Consider the following 27107-nt stretch of genomic DNA (forward strand, 5'->3'; position numbering starts at 1 on the left):
CTTCTCCTGCCCCGTAGGGCTAGCTACGAGGCTAAATGGTTTGATGTTGCCTTGAGGTTTACCTTTCTCAGCCTGAGGTGAAATTTCAAGCGCTAACATACTGGCGACCATACTGGGGAGAACAACTAATCCTTTGCTCATTGACGTGTTATTTCATAAGTCTTAGACGGAGCCTGAAGTTACGCCAGGTAGCCTTCGAAAACGCTCTTGTTTTACATCAGCGCAAGTAGATAAACGCTGCTTCAGTCTATCTCCGTGGGCTTGTGAACGTAGCGCTTCATTGACAATTTATCCCAGTATAATTGTTAACTCTGAGCCGTGGATGATAGGTTTAGAGTTTTCACAGGCTGAATGCTTTTTCTTTCCTAGTCTTTTTGAGAAAACAAGCTGGCTACAGATCCCAAACCCATTTTTAAATCTCATTCATGCCCAGCTATTTTTGATTATCTTGAAGATTTAGATTTTGACGAAAGCTTTGAGTTGTCTCTGTTTAAAGCTAAGTCTGAAAGTGCACTCGATTCTCTAGTCCTTGACCCTGATTTTGCAGCTGCTATTGAGTTTGAGAGACATAATAAATTGGTTGAAAATTTCATCTTAAGACATCTTCAGACACGTGTTCAAGCTACTACCCTTGCTGATTTTGTTGAGAATATTTCTGATCACATTGGATCTACTATCACGGCTCATGAAGAATCTTACCCTCCTTATGTTTCAGTTTCACCTATAATCACCTATCCCGAATCAACAGTCGGTTCTCCTCCTTCTTCTCCTACTCCTCCGACTCCCCCAACTCCACAAACTACACCTCCTCTTGTTATAATCCCTGCTCCTCCTCCTCATACTCATCCTACTCCCCCTCCTAGAGCAATGGCTGCCCGGTTTGCCCCATTGGTTTTACCTACAAATCTTCATGATATGCCAGCTGATTACCAAAGTAAAATCCCCATGTTTGATGGAACTCCACAAAGTATTACCGCTCAGCAGCATATCGACAAGATGACCACATTCTTTGATCTATATGAGTTAGATGAAGAAGATGTTACCATGCGGTTATTCGTGCAAACATTTGCAGGAGAAGTTAGAAAATGGTTCAGAGGCTTGACAGCTAACAGCATTGCCAATTTGGAAGCACTTCAGAATCAGTTTTTAGATCGATGGGAAATCAGAAAAGATCCGTTTCAAATTAATGCCGAATACGTCTGTTCAAGATTATATAATCAGGTTCAATACAGTTTATAATGCTATTCCCGATGATTTGAGGCCATCTAGAAAATCAGCACTTCTTAAGTTCCCGGATGGTTTTGATCCGGAGATGGCCTACTCATTGAGAGATAGAGATCCACCTACCTTGGAGGAGATGCAGAAAATTGCTGTCAGCGTTGAGGCAAATTTGAATGACAAAAGAGCAAGGATGAAGGCAGAAAAGCGAGTCACAATCAAGGAGGAAGCATCCACATCAAATCAGGTTGTTCTCCGTGAACTTGAGCAGCTTAGAAGGACATTTGAAAAGGTGACTATTGACAAGCCGGATCCTCAGATTCGTAATCCCAATTTCAGAGGTCAACAGCAGCAACAATATAGGACCAAGCAGCGTGAAACAAAGGCACAAGAGGCAGCAGTTCAGTAGCAAATGAAACCACCTTTTCAGCAGAATTTTGTTAGCCAAGAATCTGAAGATGAAGGTGATAATGTTGGAGAGGAAAATCACTTCTTCACTCCTGATGATATGCCCACATATATTACAGAAGAAGATGAGTTGGTGAGTAATTCCGTCTTTCCCCAAGATGAGCATTATATTTTGTCAAACGATGCGATACTTGAAGAAGAATCCGAAGAGTATCAAAGAGGGTACTTGAATGCTTTATCAGCGCAGCAAGGACAACAAAGGCAATTGAGAAACCGATCTATTCCTATAATTCCCGTGCAGAAAAAGAAAGACATTCCAGCAAAGAATGATTCGGTTTCTTCAAAAGGTAAAGACATAGTCGGTCCTTCAACAACTCAATCATCACCAGCAGTTAGGATAGATCAGCCATCAAATGCACCAAAGGATAAAGCTGAAAAAAGAGATAATCCGGCTAAAGAAAGTGAGAAGGTTTCAGTTTTCAGTTTGGAGAATGAGATTGCAAAGTTAAAAATATCTATTCCCTTGACGGAAGTCATGAAGAACAGCACTTACCGAGGTCAAATTTCCAAGCTGCTGAATTTTGATCCAATGCTAGACATGGTGAATGTACAAGATGATCATCCGGAGTTGATTTTTGGGCCAACTTTAAATGGTGAGTCTCCCGAAAGTGATGTTCCTCCATTTTATATCAGTTTGCGTTTGCATGAGTTTGTGTTGCACAATGCCATGTTTGACTCAGGAGCCTCGCACAATTTGATGCCGAAAACAATCATGGAGAAGCTGGGACTTGACATCACAAGGAAGTATCATGATTTGTATTCGTTTGATTCCAGCCGGGTAAGATGTATTGGCTTGATCAAAGACTTGGTGGTGAGTCTAGATCAAATTCCAGCGAAGAATGTTTTGATGGATGTGGTGGTGGCGGACATTCCTCCGTGGTTTGGCATGTTGTTGTCGAGATCATGGGGAGCCAAGCTCAAAGGTACACTTCAGCTTGATTTTTCATATGCCACATTTCAAGTTTTCGGTCAAATGAGGAAGTTATATCGGGAACAAAAGATGAAATACATGATCACTAGTAAGGAAAAGCCCGTCAATCATCCTGTAAATTATGTACAAACAGATTTAGAATCTTTTGTTTTGTTTGTGGAGAATTTCAATGAGGTAGATAGCCAGTTAGTTCAAGTAGAAGATATACCAGACATTTCAGAGAAGTTTTGAGAAAGGAAAGTGAAGAAAGGTCTGCTGTCATAAGGCCAATTGATGAAACAAATGGGCAGCAAACAGAGCATGCATCAAAATCAGATTTTCAGCACTTAGAAGATGATGAGAATGGTCTTTGGACCATGGATTTTGATGGCGCAGTGGGCAGCGATGGTGCTGGTATAGGTGTGTGGATTCGAAGCCCATTTTCAGCCCAAAATCAAGTTCCAAGCAAGGTACGGGTATGTTCTTATAAATTGGCATTTGATTGTTCAAATAATGAGGCAGAATATGAAGCTCTTATTGCTAGTCTGAAAATCCTTCGGAAGTTGAAGGCAAAGAAAATAGCGGTATATGGCGACTCCGAGTTGGTTATCAAGCAAGTGAAAGGTGAATTTCAGGCCAAACATCCTCGTATGCGAGCATATCGGAATGCTGTCCTAGAGATCTTAAAGAGGTTTTCTGAACATACTTTGACATGTGTGCCCTGGATTCAAAATGGTGTTGCGGATGCATTGGCTAAGGCAGCGAGTAATCTGAAAATACCTATGAATTCCAGCAATAAGTTTGAGATATATGTGAAGCATCGTCCTACAGTTCCAGATAATCAAAGGTGTTGGCAAGTTTTCCAAGATGACGAAGAAATCAAAGATTTTCTGCAAGTTGAGGGTAAATTCGAAAACATTTCAATAGACACGGAAGCTGAAGGAGTAAATCAGATGGATGTGTTGCAGCTCAAGGACAATTACATTCCTAAAGGATTGATTCCTTTGGAAGAATTGTTCGATCAAGATGATGTGGCCCGCAAGCCAACTTTGAGGCCAACGGATGAAGGAGTTGAAGATGTGAATCTTGGGACAGCTGAAAATCCAAAGATGGTGAAGCTCTCAAAAGCATTGCCGCCTAAGGTAAAGAAAGAGTATATCAGGTTATTGTCTATGTATTCTAATGTTTTTGCATGGGACTATTCAGATTTGAAAACTTATGACACAAGTATCATTCAGCATACCATTCCCATAAAGCCAAATCAAAAGCCTTTCCGACAAAAGTTGAGAAGAATTAATCCTAAATTGCTGCCATTGATTGAGAAGGAAGTCAACAGGTTGTATAAGTCTGGAATCATAGTGCCAATCCGGTTTTCTGATTGGATTTCCAACTTAGTTCCCGTGAGAAAGAAGACTGGTGAAATTCGCTTAAGCATAGACTTTAGAAATCTGAACAAGGTGTCATTAAAGGATAATTATCCGCTGCCCAAAATGGACCACATATTGCAGCGGGTAGTGGGGGCATCAAGGATGTCATTGCTTGATGGTTACTCCGGGTATAATCAGATTTTGGTGCACGAAGATGACCGTGACAAGACAACATTTACTACTCCATGGGGTACATTTCATTATGCCAAGATGCCATTTGGATTGAAGAACGCGGGTGCCACATTTCAGCGGGCGATGGACATGGCTTTTGCAAATGAGAAAGATGTCTTTTTAGTTGTTTATCTTGATGATCTGACCATGTTTTCTAAATCAGATGAAGAGCATTTGTTTCATTTGACTAAGGTGTTTCAAAAGTGCAGAAAATATGGCATCTCATTGAATCCGAAGAAGAGTCTTTTTTCTATGAGCGAAGGCAAGCTGCTGGGCCATATTATTTCTAAAGATGGCATTCGTATAGATCCCGCACGAGTGGAAGCAATTCAGCAATTGGAGCAGCCCCGTAGCAAGAAAGAAATTCAGTCCTTCAATGGTAAATTGAATTTTCTGCGTCGTTTCATCCCCAATCTTGCCGAACATCTTAGAGAGATAACCAATATGCTCAAGAAGGACAACGAGCTCAAATGGACCGAAGAAGCGGTGAAGTCTTTTAATTTGATAAAGGTAATTTTATCTTCAGCCCCAACTTTGATCAGCCCAGATTATACGCAGGATTTTATTTTGTTTTCATTTGCTTCCGAGCATACGTTGGCAGCCGTGTTGATGCAAAAAAGGGATGGAGTTGAGAGGCCCATAGCTTTTTTCAGCCGCATCATAAGAGACGAAGCGCTGAATTATAATATCATTGAGAAGCAAGCACTGGCACTGATCAAGGCTTTGAAAGATTTCCGGGTATACATATTGAATTCTCATATTTTGGCGTATGTCCCTAATGCAGCTGTGAAGGATGTTTTAGTACAAACGGAACCGGAAGGAAGAAGGGGTAAGTGGATCGCTGCACTATTAGAATATGATGTAGAAATTAAGCCTACCAAGTTGATTAAAGGTCAAGGTCTTGCTAAGTTGATGGCTGAAACAAACCTTCACGTCCTTGATATCAATTTGATTGCTGCCTTGTCCGATGAAGATGAAGAAAATTCAGTTCTACAGGTATTCGATATCTTTGTGTCTTCTCCTTGGTATGCTGATATAGTTTATGTGCTTCAAAATTTGTCTTCACCCCCTGAAATGCCTAGAAACAAAGCTAGAACATTGAAACTAAAGGCTGCCAAATTTTGCATTATCAAATCTGCACTTTATTGGAAAGATCCCGGTGGCATCTTGCTGAACTGTTTGGTCGAAGAGGAAGCTAAGACAACAGTAGATGATTTCCATAAAGGTGACTGTGGGGGTCACTTATTTTGGAAGACCACGGCTAATAAGATTTTGAGAGCTGGTTTCTATTGGCCTTCTTTATTTTCTGATGTGTATAAAGCGGTAAAGAGTTGTCATGAATGTCAAATTTTTCAGGAAAGCAGAAGTTACAGCCATTGCCTCTCAAGCCGGTTGAAATCAGTGCACCATTTCAGCAATGGGGCTTGGATTTTATTGGTGAAATCCACCCAGCATCTTCCGGGCAGCATCAATGGATCTTGACCGCCACAGATTACTTCACGAAATGGATTGAAGCCATTCCCACCCGGCAAGCCACGGATTCGGTAATTATTTCTTTTCTTGAAAGTAATATCTTGTCACGTTTCGGCTGTCCACATAAGTTGATTACAGATAATGCAGCAGCATTCAAATCGAAGAAGTTGGTTGATTTTTGCTATAAATATAACATCAGCTTGGGGCATTCGACCGCCTACCATCCTCAAGGTAATGGGCTGGCTGAATCTTCGAACAAATCTCTAGTGAACATCATAAAGAAATTGCTGGAAATAAATAAGAAGAGCTGGCACAAGAAGCTAATAAATGCATTATGGGCTGATCGGGTAAGTCAAAAGAAGTCAATTGGTATGTCACCTTTTGAACTGGTTTATGGAGTAGATGCAGTGTTTCCGACTTCACTTAGTGTTCCAGTAGCTAAATTGTTTCAAGAAGCTGGTGGTGAGGAGGATCCTATGCAACGACGGATCAGTCAAATGATTCATGTACAGCAGACACGAGAAGAGGTTCACCAGAATTCCCTTAAGTTGCAAGAGCGCATAAAGAAAATCTATGACAAAAGGCCAAAGCAGATGATTTTCAGATTGATGATGTTGTGTTGAGATGGGATGCCCGCAATGAAGACAAAGGGAAGCATGGAAAATTTGACAACTTGTGGAAAGGTCCCTACAAAATTGCAGCATACCGTGGTCCAAATGCTTTTCTTCTCAAAGAAATGAACGGTGATGAATGTCTTGGTGGGTCGGTGAATGGCCGGCTGCTCAAAAGGTATCATGCTTGAGCATTTTTTGCTCTAATCATTCTCATTGTAATTACCATTTTATTTTCATTCTGCAGCAAGTGTGAAACTGATCTCCCATCTTCAGTTTGGGGCCCGCAGTGAAGGCTATAATTCTGAAAATGGTGATTAGTTGGTGTGAGTTTTTAGAGTTATTTCAGTCAGTTTATTTTCTGCATAAAGTGAGTTAGTTAGTGTCAAATTTAGTCTAGGATTTCAGTCACTTGTCCAAGTCAAATAAAGTTGTTTCAAATTTGGTCACATGTGTATAAGTTGACTCCATTGCCCAATGAATAAAGCACTGGTCTGCTCTCCCAGAGGTCTAAGGTTCTTGGTACCTCCAAGGAGCTACCATCCCCATTGGAGCCAATGTTAGAGTCGGTCTTAAGCCCTCCATCAGCGATCAAAACTCTTTGCATTTGCATATGTAGGTGTCTCATCAGTGTCAATTTTTGCATCCCGTTAGGCATGCCATAACCCTGATGGAGGAGCTGGTGTGTTGTACCCCTCTTGGCATTGCTGGTTCAGGTCATTTCAGTCATTAAGCTCTTTCAAGCTTGTCTTATCTTGTCTTGAGGTCAATTTCCTAGGTCTAGGGTTTTGGTCAAATATGTTTACAGGGTCATGTGTCTGAAAAGTCAATGAGTATTCAGCAAGCCAGAGGGATGATTGTAAAAGTGTTTCTTCAAGATTTCTTATCTGGTACAGCTAATCTTCACCTTGGATTTAAAAACTCTGTTTTTAAAGCCAAGGTCATTTTCCAAGTTTTTGTAAATAAGTGATGAAATTTCAAAAGTCTTCAGCGAACAAAATGCAACCCTGGCCCCCTTGCCAAGATCCCTCAGATGATCTATCTGCAAAAAGAATCAAGTCAAAGCACTCAATGAGTCAAATTCAGGACAAAAGAAACCAAAAAGTCAGTGTTATAAAGTGTCAAAGAGAAAACATTAGAAAGTGGGTTTGTGAATGAAATTTTTTCAAATGAAACTTATAAAAACCCCAAATTCCCTCCTATCACTCTCATTGTGCATCCTAGACGCTTGCAAGAGAGGTTTGAGAGAGTGATTGAGAGAAAGGAGCGAATACAGAGTGAGTTCGGGCATTGGACTGGTGCGCGACCCGTCAGGCCAGGTGCGCGACCCGTCAGGTGCGCGCGACCCGTCAGAGGGTCTTCCACAGTGTAAAATTACAACGGGCGCGACCCGTCAGAGGTGTGCGACCCGTTGGGCGTGGTGCGCGACCCGTCGAGCTGTCTCCCTGCAAATCGATTTTAAACTTGCTCAAACGCTCTCCAAGCCATAAATTCGTTTGAGGTAGGTGTTCTAAACTTGAAATGGTTGCTGGTTATGATTGGTGGATATCATGAAACATGTTTTAATGATCGAAATTGTGCAAGTGAAACCTCTTCATATGACTGCAATGTTAATGGGTAAAATGTGCTAGGGTTTGTGTTGTTTCAAGGTGTTTTCCCTTTGTAATTGTTTCCCTCCTTCCCCTTTCCACTCACACTTGTATGTATGCCTATTTTTCTCCCATGCTATTTTATAAATCAAATGCAAACCCTCCCTTCTCCCTAATAACTAAAAGTGTAAACCCTACCCCTCTCCCAAAGCATTCAAAACCCTAATCTCCCTCTACCATATGCATGTGTAAACAATAGAAAATGTTGGTGAATATGTCAGCAGTTTTGTGCATATGTTTCCCTATCTTCCCCTATTAATGCTACATGTTTTCATATCCCCATATGTTCACTTTCATACATGTTTTTCCCATATGCAGTGATTTTTGCAAATGATTTCCCAATATCCCTGATTTTAAATATGTACTCCTATATGCATAATGGTTTGCAACATTTTCCTTAAAAATTCCCTGTTATATTTATATATTCCCAATTCATTGTAAAAAGGTCCCTCCCCTAACATTTCCCTCATGTCTTTTTCCCCTTGAAACAACATAGAATTCAACACTTTTTACAGGCAGAGACAGCAGTACAGTTTGTCCACTTTGCTCCTAAACTATGTCAGAAACCGAAACTTACGAGCAAAGTGATGACCATTCATCATCTGCAGAGGTTGAGGTACATAGGAGGCCTCGTAAGGGTAGTAAGGGTGGAAATCATAAGCGAGAGGAGCCCACTTCTTTAGCAGAGTTACAGGCCTGTCCTATGGCAGTCACTTGTTTTCAGTACATGTCTTGTTATGAGTTCTGTGAGAGGATTTCTCGGATTCAGCACCACAGAGAGTTGGCCTGCCTTTTTGTTTTACACCTCCATGATGGACATGTCAATCTTGCAGGGGTGAACTTTACATTAACACCCGAGGTGATCTCACATGCTACAGGGATACCTAATGTTGGTGAGGTGTGGAATAAGCGCAAGATGCTAGATACTGTTCACTTTGAGCCTTATGTCCGGCCACCATTCATGAGACATTTGGCGGGTGTTTTTCCATTCAGGTTTCTCCGGAGCGAGTATGCTCCCATCATGAGGCTTATTATGCACTATTTTACCTGTGAGGGCAGATTTTCGCAGGTGTACTCATATCACATTCGCCTTTTGATGCACTTCACCCGAGTGAGGATGATGAACATCCCGGTTTTCTTCTTTCAGAACATTCAGAGGATGGTGCCCATGTTGCAGAGGAAGACCCCGGCACAACAGTACAGGAGCCTTCACCATTATGGTTTGATTCAGCTAGTAGTATTGCATCAGTTGACTCAGCAGGGCATCTCATGGGAGGAGTTCATCTCTCGTGAGTTTTTCATAGTGCCATCACAACCATATCCTGAGGTTGTTCACGAGGAGAGAGGACCATCACACCGGCATCACATCCCTGTCACTAGACATGTCATCTCCTCACCTCTGGTCACCTATCAGAAAGGCCCAAGGGCCTTATTTGCAGCAGCCAGGCGAGTACTATCTCCACAGCAGGTGGAAGGGGTCTCTCCTTCATCTTCAGCTCAGCGAGTGTTATCTCCACATCAGGTGGAAGGGGCCTTGCTTCCTTCACCAGCACATGCAGCACAGAGGGGCAAACAGCCCATGATTCATGAGGGTCCATCAGGAGTTCCAGACACTGAGGTGATCAATCTTGAGGCCAGTTCTCCTAGCCGAGAGGCAAACGAGATCATTCAGCATCTCAGAGCTGAAAATGATGCTTCGCAGAGGAGATTTGAGGGTGCCCAATGGACCATCACCTACCTGGAGCAGCGCAACAAACAGTTGGAGGAGGAGAAAGCACTTGATGAGCTATGGAGGATTCGTAGTGACCGAACCTTGAAGCGTAGAAGACCCGGTGACCCATTGCCTGCTGACCGAGAGTCTATGCTCATCCAGGAGAACGCACACTTGGAGAGGCTATTGGCTAAGGCCAACCAAGAGAAGATATTGCTGAGGAACATAAAAAACCATTACTGGGCAAGAATGCATGTGTGCAAGGCCAAAATGAAGATGTTTCAAAGGCGGTTGACCGAGGCTCTAAAACGGAGAAAGAGGCAAAATCCCCTCTGTATATTGGCTGAGGCTTCACTCAAAGATCATGGCACTCAATAGCCTAGCCACAGCTCAAATCCCAAAAAATTTGAGAATTTTGGGTAATTTTGGCATTTTTTGGTAATTTACAGGTTTTGGCTCTTTAACGGGTCTCACCCCCCGCGCGACCCTTCATCAGGGCAACTCCTTTTCACAAAAACTCAGCATTTCCTGATTTTTCATGCAAAGTTACATATGCCCATGGATGGACTTAAGTTTTTATGGAGTTTTGGGCCTCCAGAAGGTCAAAATACATGCAAAATTTGACTTTCTGCCACTTTTTTGAACTGCAGAAAGCTGTCTTGGGAGAATTGGTTTTTGACAGGGCAAATGAACTCCAAATTCAAAAATTCCAGTTGGGTTGGAAAGTAGACTCATAGAAATTTCCAACAAGCTCACGTTTTCTCAATTTGTCCACCTGCAAGTACCCCAAACAGAGCTCCAAATGGGCGCGACCCGTCAGGCAGGGGGCGCGACCCGTCAGGCAGATTTGTCCAGAAATGCACTGTACAGCCCAGAAAACGCAGATTTGACTCAGTTTGACTTTTTGAGGTTAATGATGGTCCTCTTTGATGTAATTGTGACACCTTTTAGACACTTTTACCCTTTTGTAACTCTTCTAGAAGATTCATTTATGAAAAGGGTAGAAAATTAAATGTATGAATTGGTTTCCAAGTTTATAGAGGCAAGTTGTTTTGACTGCCTAGTTTGTAGTGCTTAGTTTAGAAGTTGTTGAAACAACTCCTAGGATAGTGAGCTCGACCCATGGAGGCAGGGAAAGAGGTTAGATCATCTATATTATGTACTTTCTTGCTCATTTTCATGGTTGGACTCTTGAGGGATAAGCTATCATTGTATTATTCACTGTATCTCTGCAATTTTTGGCTAAGGAAGACTAGGGTTTTGCAGTCCTCTTTGGGATTCTTGTGGTTACATGTATTGATGGTGTGTTTCTCTATGTACCTGTAAGTGTTTTATTTGAATCATTTCCTTTCTTTCCCTTCTGCACATTAAGCAAACGAAGTGTTAAAGTAAGAATTCATGACTGTCATGCTCTGCTTTTAAGTTTGTTTAATTTCAATGTTTTCTACTGTCTAAAGAGAATTCAAAGTTATTGTTTGCTCTCTTTAGCTCTTCATCTTTCTTTCCTGACCATCCACCTCAGTTAAAGGCATCAATACTGTCTCCTACCTTGCCCCAAAGAACCCCCTGCAGAAACTGTGTCCAATCCCCGCACCCAAAATTGCCCTCTCCTCAATTTGCCACCAAAAACCCAAAAACCCCAAAATCAATCTTTCTGATCAGTTTACTAGCCTAATATCAGTGATACCTTATTGGTCATCTCATTTATTGGAGATTTTGCGAGATAGACCGGAGAGAGCCTTCTCCTGCCCCGTAGGGCTAGCTACGAGGCTAAACGGTTTGATGTTGCCTTGAGGTTTACCTTTCTCAGCCTGAGGTGAAATTTCAAGCGCTAACACAAAGAACGACAAAAACACAAGCATAAAATCCAATAGATGCAACTATATATCAGTCAGAAAGTATATAACTCAATCATCATTACAAAGACAATAAGAGTGGAACCATAATGATAGTCATCTATTATTGATAAACAACAAAGAAGAATACAACCATAGTTCTGACGTCAAATCCTCCTTTGGCTGGGTGATCAGCAACACATGCCTTGCAAAGCTTGTTGGAAATGGGGAACAAGCCTCTCTCTCCTTGGTCACTTGGATAAGAATCTCCTCACTTAAGATTTAGCCTCATGGGAATGAATAAGGCTGCTTGTAGCATGAGCTTGGCAATTCTCAGAATTTGAGACTTAGAATTTGGAACTTGGAGACTCTAACTTGTCAAAGGCAAAAGGACAAGCTTTTATAGATAGAGGAGAAGGAGTTAGGGTCATCCTCAAGATTCATGGGATTGGGTTTATCACTAAGAAGCTTCCATGAGAGGTGGAGAACTACTTCCCTCCTATGGAGATTCGAAGCCCAACTGAACTAACTCAAGATGGAATCAGTTCATGAATAGGTTAGGAAGAACCTTCGTAAGTTTGTTTGTTAAAAACTTTACCCAACTGGGCTGGCACGAGTGCGACTCTGAGACAGAGTGCCAACTGGCGCGCCCTCTTTGGAGGATTTCCCCCATTGGCACGAGTGATACACAATGGAACCGTGCCAATGGAAAAAGGGCTATTTTTATGGGTATTTTGCAGAAGGTGTCTTCAGGGCATATGAAGTACATACTCAAGGGGATACAATGAAAGTATTTTCAGGTTATGTCACTTCTCATAGGTCCCGGAATAAGTCCTCCAATGTGCGGGAGAAGGGGTAACAGGGACAGTGACAAATTACTGTGTAACAGGTAGATTGGTCCTAGGAAACTAAGAATTCTCAGATAAAAATGACTCAAAGATTTGGGCTCACTGAGGAAAGGTGAGTTTTTGGTAAATCTCCATTAGAGAATTAGTAGAAAATGGGTGCATAGGGGTTGAAGGATTGACTTGAAGAGCTTGACATATAGACTCAAGAGTAATAGGAAATAAGACTTCATTGTTTTAGGCAATTAGAACCCTACGACTAGGAAGATATCTCAAATGAAGCTAGGTAACAAATTTAGGGAAGTTATGGGTCTGGGGGAAAAAGAATTGAGGAAGGAAAGACTCCCAAATTCTCAATTCATCATTGAAATCAAGAAACTTCTGGTTTTCCCAATTGTGGAGTTTTAGAGGCTGAACTCACATTGGGTTTCTGAAATTTTACATTTTGTATCTAGTAGGGGAATCTCCTCTAGGTTAACTATAGAAGGTAATGTAGGACTCTCTACCACTAATTTTGATTTTCCCTTTGACAAAGACATTGTAAAATATGAAATTGTTGGCTGAGGTTGCTAATATTACTATAGAATTGTCGATTAACAATGTATGAAAATAAACAGCTGCACGATTGTTAGAATTCAGAGTTCGAATTGGTGATTCTGGAGATGGAATGGTGAAAGAGAATGAGAAGAGGGATGTGTGTCCTTTTAAATGAGGGAATTCAAGCGGTTGTAGAAGTTATAACCATTTTAGGAGCATCCAATTAAAGAATTGAACATTGGCGCGAAAATTTAATGGCTAAATGGGTATATGAACGTTTGGTAGGAGTAATTAAATATTTAATAGCTAATTTGTGGGAGAAAATAGGGATAGGACATGTGCTAAAGTGTGACTAGGCGCAGGAGCAGAGTGGGAGTGGAAAGCAGTTTTCAGAGGGGGGTGGGCAGTTAGCCATTTTGGAGAGGGGGGCCCTGAACTTGCTAATCATGCACCACGTATCTTTTTGCAGTAATACAAATACAACTTTTCAGACTCCCCCCCCCCACCCATTAAACTTCGACGGCATGGGGGGGTCTCGAAATAACCCCCCACCATTGATGTGGGTGGGGAAGATCTAATCCATATATTTCCAATTGGTTTTTATTACTAAACAAAAAAATGTCAGATCAACCTTTATTTGCAAATTAAACTATAATGTTTTTGAAAATATGCAAGAATTTAAATAATAATATATGAAAAACATCGCGGCATTTTAGCTAGCTCGCGTCTATGGACATGAGTGCTCCTTATGTCAATCAAGGACATATGGTTAGTTCTATGGCGTGAGGGAATCCTCAAGGAGGTCCCAACCAATCCATGGGGGCACCCTACTCATAATTTCAAATGAGTCAAGGGGGAACTACTTATCCTGGGGGAAATTCTATACCCCAACATCACAATCCCCATGGAAATCCACACTACAATTCCATACCCCAAGGAAACTACTATACCATGTAGCCTATGTATAATATTGGGACTCAAATGATGGGAGGATCGCAAGGATCCTCAAGTCATATGTCATCGCCTTGGTCTGATTCGGGGGCACCACACACCCTACCTTTCTTGGCAACGTTGAATATCCCCGACTTGTACAAAATTAGAAATGATCCCATCTATCATAACTTACTTTGGCCACTAATCCTGCATAAAATACCAACAGACATCCCCAAGTTTGAAGGGAAACAAGGGGAAAATCCAAGCACCCATATCACCACCTATCATCTTTGGTGTGTTTCTAACTCCATGGTGGATGATATTGTCCAGTTACATCTTTTTCCCCGCACACTCACTAGCAATGCAGCCAATTGGTACATTGAGTTACCATGCGTGTCAGTAAATACCTTTGACACTCTAGAGATGGAATTCTTAAAACACTTCCATCTACCCATCCGCTATGACACTTGGACATAGCTCCTCACTTCATTACGTTAGGATACCTCCACCCACATCTCTGATCATATACATGAATGGAGATGTAGGTAGAGGTTAGTCAAAGCTCCCCTCCCAGACTATCTCTTAGCGGAAAGGTTCTGCAAGTCCCTACTCCCTCAAATCACTAAGGATGTCGCCTTAGGTGGTGCGGTCACAGAATACCAATCCATACATTGTGCCCAGCACTTAGATCTGATATATTCACAGTCTGACACTCTTTACGACGTAATCCCCAATTCCCCTCACAACTCCAATTCTTCCGCTACTCAACACCCTAAAGTGCACGCCAATGGGATTATTGGCGCTACCTCCAGGACTCCTGTAAAACAACTCAGCGGTCACATTGCCCAGATGTCAATGGACCCCTCTACCAAATCGACTGCTCTTCCTACCACCACAATAAACTCTGTGCAATCTACGCAAAAACCTGGTGGTAAGAACAAGAAGAATAAGAAAAAGACCACTCCTTCTGAGGAGCAGTCAACAAAGAAGAAAAATCCAAAGCAAAAGGCCGTTACGCCCTATGACAATGTAAAGGATAAACCCACCCGATTCCCTTGCAAAATCTATATGCAAGACCACATGACATATCTACGTCCACGTCTTTAGGAATGCACAAATTTCATTGCTAAAAAGGACACCAGAAAGACCCCTGCTGTCCTGAATACTCCTTTCCCCGCTTAGTAGCAGAAACACCTTATTGCAAACCAACCCCAACCTCCACAAGGGGGCAATGGTGGTTTGCAACATCCTTCAGTTGGTGAAGGATCTTCTACTGTTTACACCTTTGAGACGGTAGATCTACAAACCAGAGCCAAATCTTATGGAGCTCCTGTCGCTCATGCAGAGGAACCTTCCTCAAGTCAAAACCCACTATTACCTAACGATTTGCATATCGAAAGGCCAGTTGCTGACCTTGTGATTCACCCCCCTAAAGGGGCACTTCGACTCACAACACACAATACATTTTCACGTGCCACCCAAAACTACAGCATTGTAGAAGACTTGGCGCAAACACCGTCGGCTATGTCGGTGCTCGAAGTATTGCAAACATGCCCAACACAAAGGAAAGATTTGCTTTCAGCTATTGGTGGTATTGACCCACAAGATTCCATGCTTGCAATTTTCGACATGGAAAAGTGTAAACCTCCCCTTTCCCACCATCTTGCATTTCAGGTGCAAATCTTTTTGAAAGGTAAAGGTATACATAGAACTGTCATTAATGAAGGTGCTTCTACCTGCATCATGTCAGCTTCATGTTGGCTCGCTTTGGGTTCTCCAACCCTATCCTCGCCATCGAATTCCCTTAAAGCTTTCGACGGACACACTTTCATCCCAAAAGGTTACCTAGCTAGCTACCCCATCACTTTGAGTGGAAAAAAATAACGGTGGATATTGATGTCATGCATCATAAACTCAGCTATAATCTTCTTTTGGACTACAATTGGACTTATGCCATGAATGCCATTGTATCTTTAGTCTTCTGCATCATCCTATTTCCCTTAAATGGAAAAATAGTCGTAGTGGACCAGCTGCCCTTTTGCACCCTAGATTACTCCTTGTTACCTAGCAGCTTTGTACCCTTAGTAGGTGGTGTACCTGACTCTTACGTCAGTATCGGTACTAGCATATTGAAGGGCTCTTCCATGATAGGTTGTTTCCCTCTTCCGCCACTCGCGGTTCCACAGAAGGTCTCTATGGTTTCGTCCATTCCTCACGAACCGACTGATCCTTGGATCCTCATGACCCCTTCAAAAATTGACACTTACGGAGAAAAAATGTCCCTGTCACCAACTGAATTGGCCTACCAGGCCATTCAATCTGCATCCGAGTCTTCGGTCACTTTGGCCATGGCCAACAGTACCACTGCCCCTCCCATAACAGATCCTTCTTTTGATCCCCTCAATCAAGTACTACATAAGGATGAAGCTATTAGAGAGATCATGATTTTAGAAGAGCAACCTTGGGAGGACTCACACCATCGTGTTTCTATATCTGATTCAGACATGATGCCTCTTCAAATATTGTCATCTAACACACCTGAAATCCTTTCCTCACCATATACGACTATCTAAACTTTTGACTCGAAGGGAAACACGGGTAATCTTTCAAAGACATTGCTCATCGATATTTCAGTCATGATAGGCATCGTGCAAAACATACAGATTGGAGCCAATCACAATCCTGAGGAAATTGCAAGCTTCACCTACCCTTTTAAGGACTTCCGCGATGTTTTCCCTTGGTCTTATGAGGAAATGCATGGCATAGACCCTTCTATTGTCAGGCATGAGATCAAGAAGTATCGATCATTCTTTTTATGGTATTTTTCTTGCTCGTTAATCTGGAAAATCCTTGAGTCTCCTTATTCAGGCTCGTTAAACTATCATGAAGAAGATTGATAATTCTTTTTATGGTATTTTTCTTGCTCGTTAATCCGAAGAAACATCGAGTCTCCTTCTTCGGGCTCGTTAAACTACCACGAAGAAGATCGAACATTCCTTTTATGGTATTTTTCTTGCTCGTTAATATGAAAAATCCTCGAGTCTCCTTCTTCTGGCTCATTAAACTACCACGAAGAAGGTTGGGCATTCTTTTTATGGTATTTTTCTTGCTCATTAATCTGAAAAACCTTGAGTCTCCTTCTTTGGGCTCGTTAAACTACTACAAAGAAGATATGAGTGCTTTCTTTTATGGGATATTTTCTCACTCTCAAAAAACTGAAAAATCCCCGAGTTTGTCATCGTTGGGCTCGTTAAACACATACGATGATAGTCTGAGCAACTCTTTTTCGCTCTTTTTCTAGCTCACTAAATTAAAAAAGATCATTAGAGCATTCTTTTTAGGCGCTTTTTTCACTCATAAAACTGAAAAAATCCCAAGTTTTTTCTTTAAGCTTGTTAAACATTTCTAAAGATGACCCGAGCATTCTTTTAGGTACTTTTCTCGCTTGTTAAACTGAAAAATCCCAAGTTTTTGTCACCGGCTCGTTAAAAATCTACAGCAACAATAAGAGCACTTGCTTTTTTGGGACCATTTCTCGCTCCTAAAATCGAAAAATCCCTGATTTTTTCCCCTTCTTCAGGCTCGTTAAATCTACGAAGAAGGAATGTGTGGTCCTTTTACCTCTTTTTCCTTGCTCAATAAAACTGAAAAAGGTACCTTGAGTTTTCTTCATTTGACTTGTTAAAATTTGATGAAGGTATTGATTTTGTTGTCGTGTGACTCATTAAAAATTCATGACGAAAAACGAGTTTAGTCCGTCTCCTCGTACTCATAACAAAATGAGGTCAACATCTATTGAACATAGGTTTCTCTTTATCGAGATTCAATAGATTAACTCACAGAAAAGTAACCGATCCGGGTATACTATTACCCTTTTGTCGCACCTAGTTAACAAATATGACAAAGGGACCACCCTGGAGTTGTTCTTTACGATCTTTTCAGACTCTCTAAATATGAAAAGACCACCGAGTTGTCTAGTCTAGACTCATCAAATTATACAGACAAGATATAGAGTCGCTCTTTTTACAATCCTTTTCAGACTCTTAAAACATGAAAATATTGACGAGTTTTCCTATTTGGACTCCTTAAACTAATCAGATAGGGCATAGAGTCACTCTTTTTCCGATCCTTTTCAGACTCTTAAAATATGAAAAGGTCGATGAGTTTACCCATCTGGACTCACTAAAATAGTCGGACAGGGAAAGTAGACAGTACAACTGCATTCAGTATTAGAAAGCGTGGTTTGGTAGCAGTCATTCCCTTGAACATGGTACTCCCTAAGATAAACCTTCCTTGTGACGGCCTCTCAATATGAATCCTACCATCCTATGAGTTTTAGCCTAAATACCTCGATGTTCTTGCATCTTTGTATCCTAACATTCTTTGGTGTTCATGAGTCTAGTGCTGCATGGTTAAAACCGTTGTCGTGCCTTCTATTGTTCAAAAGTTAACCATTCGATTCCTCCATCAATCCATCAAGCATATCCTTTCATCATGCCCTCTATCATTTAGACCCAATGCTAAAATATTCCTTAAAAAAAAATCATTCTTGTCCTATTTCGTGTTGATTGATGTAGGACACATTATTGCCTACCTTTTGACAGGTATCTTCCTATTGACTTCAACACTCTATCTAGGAAGACAACCCAGAAACACATTCATTGCCTTGGTACTTGCAGACATTAGTGGCAGGTCACCTTGTGTTTGATTAGGAGTTCTCATTATTGGCTCCTGGTTAAACTATTCTATGGGTGTTCGACAAAAAAACATCTTTTGCACTCATTAGATTGTACTGTGCATCTTGGAGACCATCACCATTATTGGTGGCCTTCCTCGCATTTGTTAACGGTCTCCATTATTGACTAGTAATCAGATGATTTCGTGCATGTTCGACATCAACGCATATATTCACATGTATCGATCTATGTTGTTCGATGAAGCGGAAATCAACACCTTGGGTAGAGTCTTGCATCAGTGAGCCTTACTTCCTCTCCCAAGTTGTGTATATTGTTTTTTGGAGAAAGTTCATCAGAATGATCCTATTATGACACTGGATCGGCATTGTGCTTATCGGCGGCCAACATCGTCATATCTCTTTTATGAGAAAATCACTTTGACATAGCTACTGAGCATGGGAATGCCCGACTGAGGACATGATTTTAGTTGTTTTATATATGTGTTGTATTAGGTTTCCCGTACCACCCGAATCTCAGATTCTCTCTCTCTTTTTGTCGAAGAAGGAAAATTACAGTTAAGTAAAGTATTTCATCCATCGTCGCAACCCCTGATCTCACACATTAGGGGGCATCTGTTATATATCAAAATGACCCCCTCATCATCTCAGAGGGGAAAGACATGATAGCTGAAGCAAAGACCAAGATCACAAGCATTGTTTCCACACTAACGCTGGCTAAACATTGACAACATGCTTTATAAAGCTTCTCTGTAAGCCTAAGGGAGCGTTAGTGACCCTACTAACTCTAGTTGTTAGTTTGGGAAAAATTTTAGTGGATCCTAATGAGCATCTAGAGGTCAAAGGAGCGAATTTACTCATAAATATCTCTATATTCCCTCCTAAATCTACTCAGAAAAGCAAGGAAACATCTCAAGTTCGACCTATTTGTGGGATTTCTAAATCCTAATGAAGGAGGCAAATGGGAAAGAACTGAAAAGCATGGAAACATCATTGCTTTTACCTTAAGAAACTCTTAGAGGAACTTGGCAACCCTAACTCAATTGCTACATAAGCAAAGCTAGGGCTATGGTGGTAGGGGTGAGATCATTTGAAAGGATAGCTTACTTGATTGTTGAGCAGAGTCTCAAATTTAAGCATAAGAAGTTGGTAAGAAAGGAGAGAGAGAGAGAGAGAGAAGCTGGAGGGGTAAGGGAAGGCTGATGCAATAGATGGTTGTAATCACTCTTTCAACATTAATATAGAACTGCAGTTGTACTATCTACTTCGTGGTGTTGGTACTATCATTCATTTTCTTGTTTGTCCAATACCTTTTAGCATGAGTAGATTAGTTATGTATTCATGTATTAGTTATCAAAGTTGTATGTTGTGATTATGCTTGTCTCTTCTATGTGTAGGACTTAATCTGGAGCTGGCTCAGGGAACTTCCACCTAGCTGCATTGTGCTCTCCAGCAAATCTACATGGAGGCTTGAGGTAATCAATCTGTCTTGCTTTGATATTTAGTTATTGTTTATGGACATGCATGTAACTTTGTGATAGCTGAAGATAATCTTACAATATGCCAAAGGTCCCGGGAAGACCTTTGAGGGCATATCCATTCTCCATACACCATGCATTTTATCCTATAGCAAGGGCTACAACACTTCCATCTTTATAGTTGTGAGTGGTAGGCTTCCTGGTTGCCATAATTTTTCTTTCCATTTTTCTTGCTAACCTGAATGCCTTCTCCAATGAATCAGGTTCACAAAGGTGAACCTCATGTTAGATATTATCCTTTAAAGTCCCTATGAACACATCAATCCTATGCTCCTATAGAATATCTTTTACCCTTATGTTCAATTTTTGGAAGTCCTCAATGTGCTCCATCATTGAACCCTTTTGTTTGAGATTTATCAATTGGCTAAAAAAGGTGTTTCTTTCTGTATCCTCATTATGTGCTATCATTTCTTCCGTAAAAATTGCCCAAGTGAAAATTTGTTTACAAGAGCAAAGCCATCAATACCATACAAACTGATTTGGTTCCAAATATAAAGTTGTAATATGTACCTTTTGTATGTTTTTCACATTATGGAGATCGAAAAATTGCTCCATCTGTAGTATCCATGTTCCGGGATCCTTGCCATCAAACTTCCTCATATCGATTTTTGGAACATGGTGGGTCTTCAATCCAACATTAGTGTCTATGAAATCATGATTAACATTTCTTTTGTTCTCATCATGAGTTTCCTTTACTACCCTTTCACCATTAGTGACCATTTCTTGTAGCAACTTATTCAAATTTATCTTCAATTCTTCCATCTGATTGTCTATGCCATTCATCTTAGCGTCCATGACATTCATCTTAGATTCCATGCCATCCATCTTAGCTTCCATGCCATCCATCTTAGCTTCCATATTAACTTGCATGCCATTCATATTAGCTTCCACGTCATTCATCTTGGCTTCATTTACCTTTAGTGAGTGTGAAATTTGTTGTACCTGGTCTTGTAAATTTGATATATCATGTTGCATTTCTTCCTCTTCATCACGAGTCATGCTAGAGCTTTCAGGTTGCTTACTAGGTGTTTCCATTTTCTTTCTTTGGGGCATTAAGTAATGCTAATAATTCTTCACTATTCCTTTTGAATTCCTTCAAACTAATTTTTCAAACCAATCTTATGCAAAATTTAAAAAAACTACACATCTTTTTTTTCACTTTGTAAGAGCTTGATATTGAAGCTATTGTAACTCTGTAACTGTGGATCTCGAATATCTGAAATCTCGCCCTATAGTAACCCTTTGAGTCCTCTTTCTAACCCTGCAAGTCTGATCAAGATTGGATTCTCCAAGGAAGAGTTATTCCAAATCTCCCACGGTGACCTGATTATAAACTAGTTCAGTAGAGCAAACTTGTACGACGTGCCATGTGTCACTATTTCAACCTTAGTACCTAAAACTGATACACAGACAACCAGAGGCCGTCCTCTTTCTGAAACTTTTAACGAAATTTCAATATGATGCTCAAAACAAAAGTTATGACTATTTTCCCCAGGTCACCTGTTTGGAATGTAATCTGGGAGTCTGCAAACACCCTAACTTCCTCAGATCATATCTCAACAAATATAGTGTGATAAGCTCTGAAATGTGGACCCGAAGTTCAGAACGATTTCGGCTAAAATGGGTTTTGTTTGTAGCTTCTGTAATGTGTTGGACCTCCAAAATGTCTTCAAAATGACATGCACTTTCATCTTTATCGCTACCATTTCACTCACATGTCACAACTCCATAACCATATAACCTTTCATTAGCCACCATTTTCATAAATATATGGGTTAGGATCCTTATTTACCAAAGTTAGTTATTTCATGTGTTTAAAGTGAATTTATGATTAAAAACTAGGAAATTAACATGGTTTCATGTATCTATATATGTGACTTGAGTTTTATGACATCTGTAGGTCATTTGGAATCTTCCAAGGCACCCTTATGTGGCCTCCAATGCTCAAATTGAAATTCTCTTCAAGGGAGATTTGGATATGTGTCCTATTTGGATTGTAACTCTATGAGGTGTCTCATCATTTCCTATTTGGATTAGAACTCTATGAGACACCTAGGGGATATGTGTCTCATTATGAACTATTTGGATGTAACTATATGAGATTTTAGTGGAACTTCATTAAATAGGGTAGCTTCTTATGTTTTTGTATAAATAGGAGAGCCTTTTCCTTTGAAAGACATGTGTAAAGTTGGGGAAATGTTCATGTTTTGAATACAAAATTTGGATTTGGCACCATGTTCATGAGTGATGTTCACTTTGATTTGGTTATGCTTGTATATGTAGCTTATTCACTTTCCATCCTCATACACCATTGGAATGGCCATCTAATGATTGTGAGATTTAATTGCTTTTATAGATTAAAGTTCATTTGCTTTCTTAGTATTAGTTTTAGAATGATTGTGTAATCTTTTCTTTCCTAAAAACACTTCAATAGGGAAGATTTATGTATTTTCTAATTGGATTAAGTTTGAGGCAACGACTCATAGTTATTTAGTTTCCTTTCATATTCTGTTATTTACTTTCTTAGATCAAACCATCAATTCATTGTATAATTGAATTAAGGATTAGGCCAAGAAGGTGACTTCAAATTGGGTGATTGAATGTTCAACTTATGCAATCATTGAGCTTTACTTTTTCATGCCCTTATATTTGCTTTTAAGATCCTCATTTAATTGCATTAACTGATATTCCTAAAGATCATTTCAAGAAATTGGTTTAATCATATTTCAATATTGAATGGTTGAATATTGAACACATGTAATTACTGAGTTATTTTCTGCACACTTTACTTTTCTAGGACATTAGAAGTTAATGTATAAATAGTTGCTTACACCTCATCTCAAGAAGGTAACACTTAGTTGTTTTTGATTTCATAGGTTAGTTGAATTTCATTTTTATTATTTGATTTCATAGATTAGATGAATTGGTTTTCGTTATTTTATAGTTAGATTGATCTAAACTGAAAGACATTTTCTAGCACATACAGTGCACGCATGCTTCACAAGTTTACGAAACCCCCGGGATGACAAATTAAATGATAGGAAATCTCTTTGCCCCAACATTTTTGCGCCATTGCCAAGGAAGTGTGCATAGGAACTAGCTTTCAGTCTAGAGTTCATTTTTACTTTTTTTTTTTAGATGCATGATTAAAGCATGTAGATGCATAAATCATTTAGCTGTATATATTTTTTATAAAAATATAAAAATTTGATACTAACCATTTATGGACAAAGGATATACAATGCAGCCCAAAGACTACATTGAGCAATGGTATCAAGAAGCGGTTACGCCACAATATTCATCGATTCTTCAAGAGATCCTTGCGGAAAATTGAAAGGTCAAGTCAATTTTGCATATCCTTACAAACAAACAGGTATATTTTTCAAGTTTGGATATGAGCATTTAAAAAATTCTAATCCATAAATGGATTCATTGGAAGCATGAATATACTTAAAAAAAATAGAAAAATAGTTTTTAGATAGGTAGGAAAAATAAAAATAATTTTTTATAGTTTTTAGGATAGATTTAATGTTTTGTGGTGCAGTAAGAACCACCCATCTACTAAACCTTGGTAGGAAAAATTTGCGATAAAACAAATGATGGAGAACAAGGAGTGCAAGTGAAGATCGCAAATGATAATCTAAGGTATGAGATCAAGCCTTTTCAATTTTTTTTTGCATAATTTACAGAGGAATCGATTGATAAAATCTTAACTATGCTAACAAAATAAACAAATCTCAAGTATGCTCTCCTCTTTCACTTCGTGTGACCTGGAGGATCGGAAAAAGAAATTGTTTTGTTAGTATACAGAATACAGTTATGCAGTTAATCTCTGTTTAATCATTTCATTCGATTTAGTTTTACAATAAACTTATATATATATATATATATATATATATATATATATATATATATATATATATATATATATATATATATATATATATATATATATATATATATTGTTGTTTTTTTTAATGAAATATATATGTATATTTAAAAAAAATAAAATTGAAAGTATAACATATATAATTTTATTAACAAATCAATTAAAAAAAACCAAACACAAATATTAAAAAAAAAAAAAAAAAAACAAAACTTTGAAAAAAAAATAAAAATCTAATGCATAAAGGCCATAATCCCACCCATTGCATGATATAATCAAAATGAGCACAACACCAATTCGAATGAGGTCATTGAGGGTTTGAATGGATGCCCAGAAAAAATAAAGAAACAACCAATGGCAATCCCCAATTCCAGTTTCTGTTGCGGCCTTGATAGAAAACCTGCAAGAACATTTTTAAAAATCAATTGTGCAAATTGTAGAATTCAACTTCTAATCATTGGTATTTGTTGTTGCAATTGATTGATTAAAACGATGAACGATTGCGGGTTTGAATCCCAGTTGGAGCATGGCTGCAATCAGGTCAGCGCTCATCACTGCCTACCTGTACGCACTGTCCTTCCTGTGCTTCGTTCGGTCAGAAGGAAAAGCTGGCTCCCTGCCTATTCAACTGATGAAAGATCTATGGTGTGACCAGATCCTTGTTCTATGATTTAGATTCTTTGTAGAACCAAGAAATTTTGGTCCTGTATTGAAGATATTTCATAAGAATCCCATGAGCTAGCTTTCGATTTCCACTAGCATTAGAAATTGTTACCTTCATGTCATACAATATTTAGATCTATCGACCAACCTTTCAATTGGGAAATGAAATTCCTCAACCTCTGATCTAACCTTCAATGTAGACATGGCAGATACCTCGCCTTACCCGCAATTAAGCAATTCTAGTGAACCAGTGATCTAGTGATTCCAACAAACCAGTGATCCAATGACTCTAGCAAACCAACAATCTCATGATCTAATTGATCCAACGTTTCAACAATCTGATTTGATCCATGCACCTGGTAATCATGATCCACCAGTGCGCCTGCTATTCCATACACCTGATAGAGAAAATACGTAACAACTGAAAAACGTAAAATTTTAAACGCAATTTTCGGCTAAATGAAAATGAATTTAGGAAAACCAAGACATGGGTTTTTCCGGGAACAGGGTGAATTAGATAACCCAGAAATGGTTTCCTCAATTTCTCAACCGATTGAGAGAAATATGGGATTCTTCAGGACACTATGTCACTGACTGCATGAAGAATAATAGTTTTAATTAATGCACAGAGACAGTAGTGCGGCCATGCAAGAATCAAATCCGATTCTTGGGATGCTATGGTGGTTTGAGGAAACACGATTGTGATTTGTTGTCACTAAATCCATGGATTCGTTGCCACAGAGGAGAAACGTGTAAAAAGGAGTGACAAAGGAGGGATTTGCCTTGAGATTGCGCTGAGGAAGTTGTTTGACGTTGGTGGAATAGTCTGGATTCGATCCAACTTTGTGAGAAGGTTGTGGCTTTAAGCTACTATTTTCTATGCAGTGATAAAAATTTGTTTGATCTCACCAACTATCATGTGCTTGTTTGCTGTTGAATCTTTTGTTGTTGGCTGAGATTGTAATTCTACAGTATCTCGACATTATTGGGGTACAGGTGCATGCTTTTGGGTCACCACATGCGTGGATTGGAATATAGATTACAGCTTAGCTGTGCTGTGGGAATAGCTTGAACCAAAAATGCTTGTGTGTTGATCAACAATATAAGCACTGAATTGCAGGAAGTAGAGTGTTTGCCTTGAGGAGCTTATTGTTAGAACTGAGAATTTTAGATGATGCAAGATTGGGCAACTATACACCACCAATATTAGACATGACCTTGTTTTTCTCTTGGTTGTATGTACGATTTCACCTATTGCACTCTGTATCTCTGCAAATTTTGACGATGCATTATTTTTTTAGTGCCACCATTGAGGATTTTCTACTGATTGTTTCCATTGCTGCAAATTCAGAATGGACACTGGGGTTAAAACTTATGTTCTTTTGTTTTTCATAATGTGTATTTTGAAACAGTGCTTCACCATCTATATTTATTATGGTGATGTCAGGGTTTTAGATGTAAATTACATCATTGTGAAAGAGAATATAGTTTAGTTCGAGCAAAAAAAAAAATTGCTAATAAGAAGCATTGCAATTATCACTGGATTTTGGCTCCAATAAACCACGACATTATTTCTTGCTCTTTGAATTCATTTTTGGTTATTTACTGACTTGAGTTGTTTGTTCAGAATTTTTGCTATAGAAACTGTGCACATTCTACAGCTCATTCCATTCTGCAGCTAAATAGTGATTCTGCAGCTAATCGACAATTCTGCAGCTGATTCCATTCTACAACTAAACAACGATTCTGCAGCTATGCATTTAACTCAATGATTTATTTGTCAAACAATGAATTCTAACATGCCATTTCAACTACTTACATCATCTTTCACTGAAGCATCATGTTCCCATGCCACATTTTACATGACAATTTCCATTGTTTCATAAAAATTTCAAAACAGTCTAACTTTCTGATATGACATCGGAATTTGATGATTCAAGCATCATTAGAAAGATCTTAACGAAATCTACAAAATGAGGAAGTGATTATCAGATTTTGAAATAGTAAAGAATAAATAAATTGATGAAAAGAAACAACAGGTAACTTGAGACACTACTTTTGACATAGGTATAAACTCTTTTGGCTTTCTTTCATGAACTTGTTTTATAGTACTGATTCTTATTTTTTTATATAAATTTCATTAACAAAGAGATTGATCACCTCTCTATTTTGATAACCTAGAATCCATTGGGGAAGAAGTACTAGTTTGTTTTTCAAGTTCTAGGAGAAAAGCAGATGACCATAAGCAAATAGTGTCTCTCAAAGACCACATTTATTTCACAAGAAAATGATCAGAGCAGCAATAGATATGAAACATCAATGCATGAACACATGCTAATGCATATCAAATCTAGAAGTTGCATGCCTTTCAGATTTCAGTTTTTCCATTACATCCATACTCCTTCAGTCAATAAAACCTTCATCTCATTTCCTTTGCAGTCGCATTGCATTTCACTTAGTCAGTCAATAAAATTCTCATCTCATATTTTCCTGCCTTGCTTTCACTAACTCATAACCCATTTTCATAAATACATTTAGC

Source organism: Pinus tabuliformis, chromosome Q (assembly GCF_031772625.1).
Source record: "Pinus tabuliformis cultivar Carrire ecotype Pingquan chromosome Q, CPIR1, whole genome shotgun sequence".
Lineage (NCBI taxonomy): Eukaryota > Viridiplantae > Streptophyta > Pinopsida > Pinales > Pinaceae > Pinus > Pinus tabuliformis.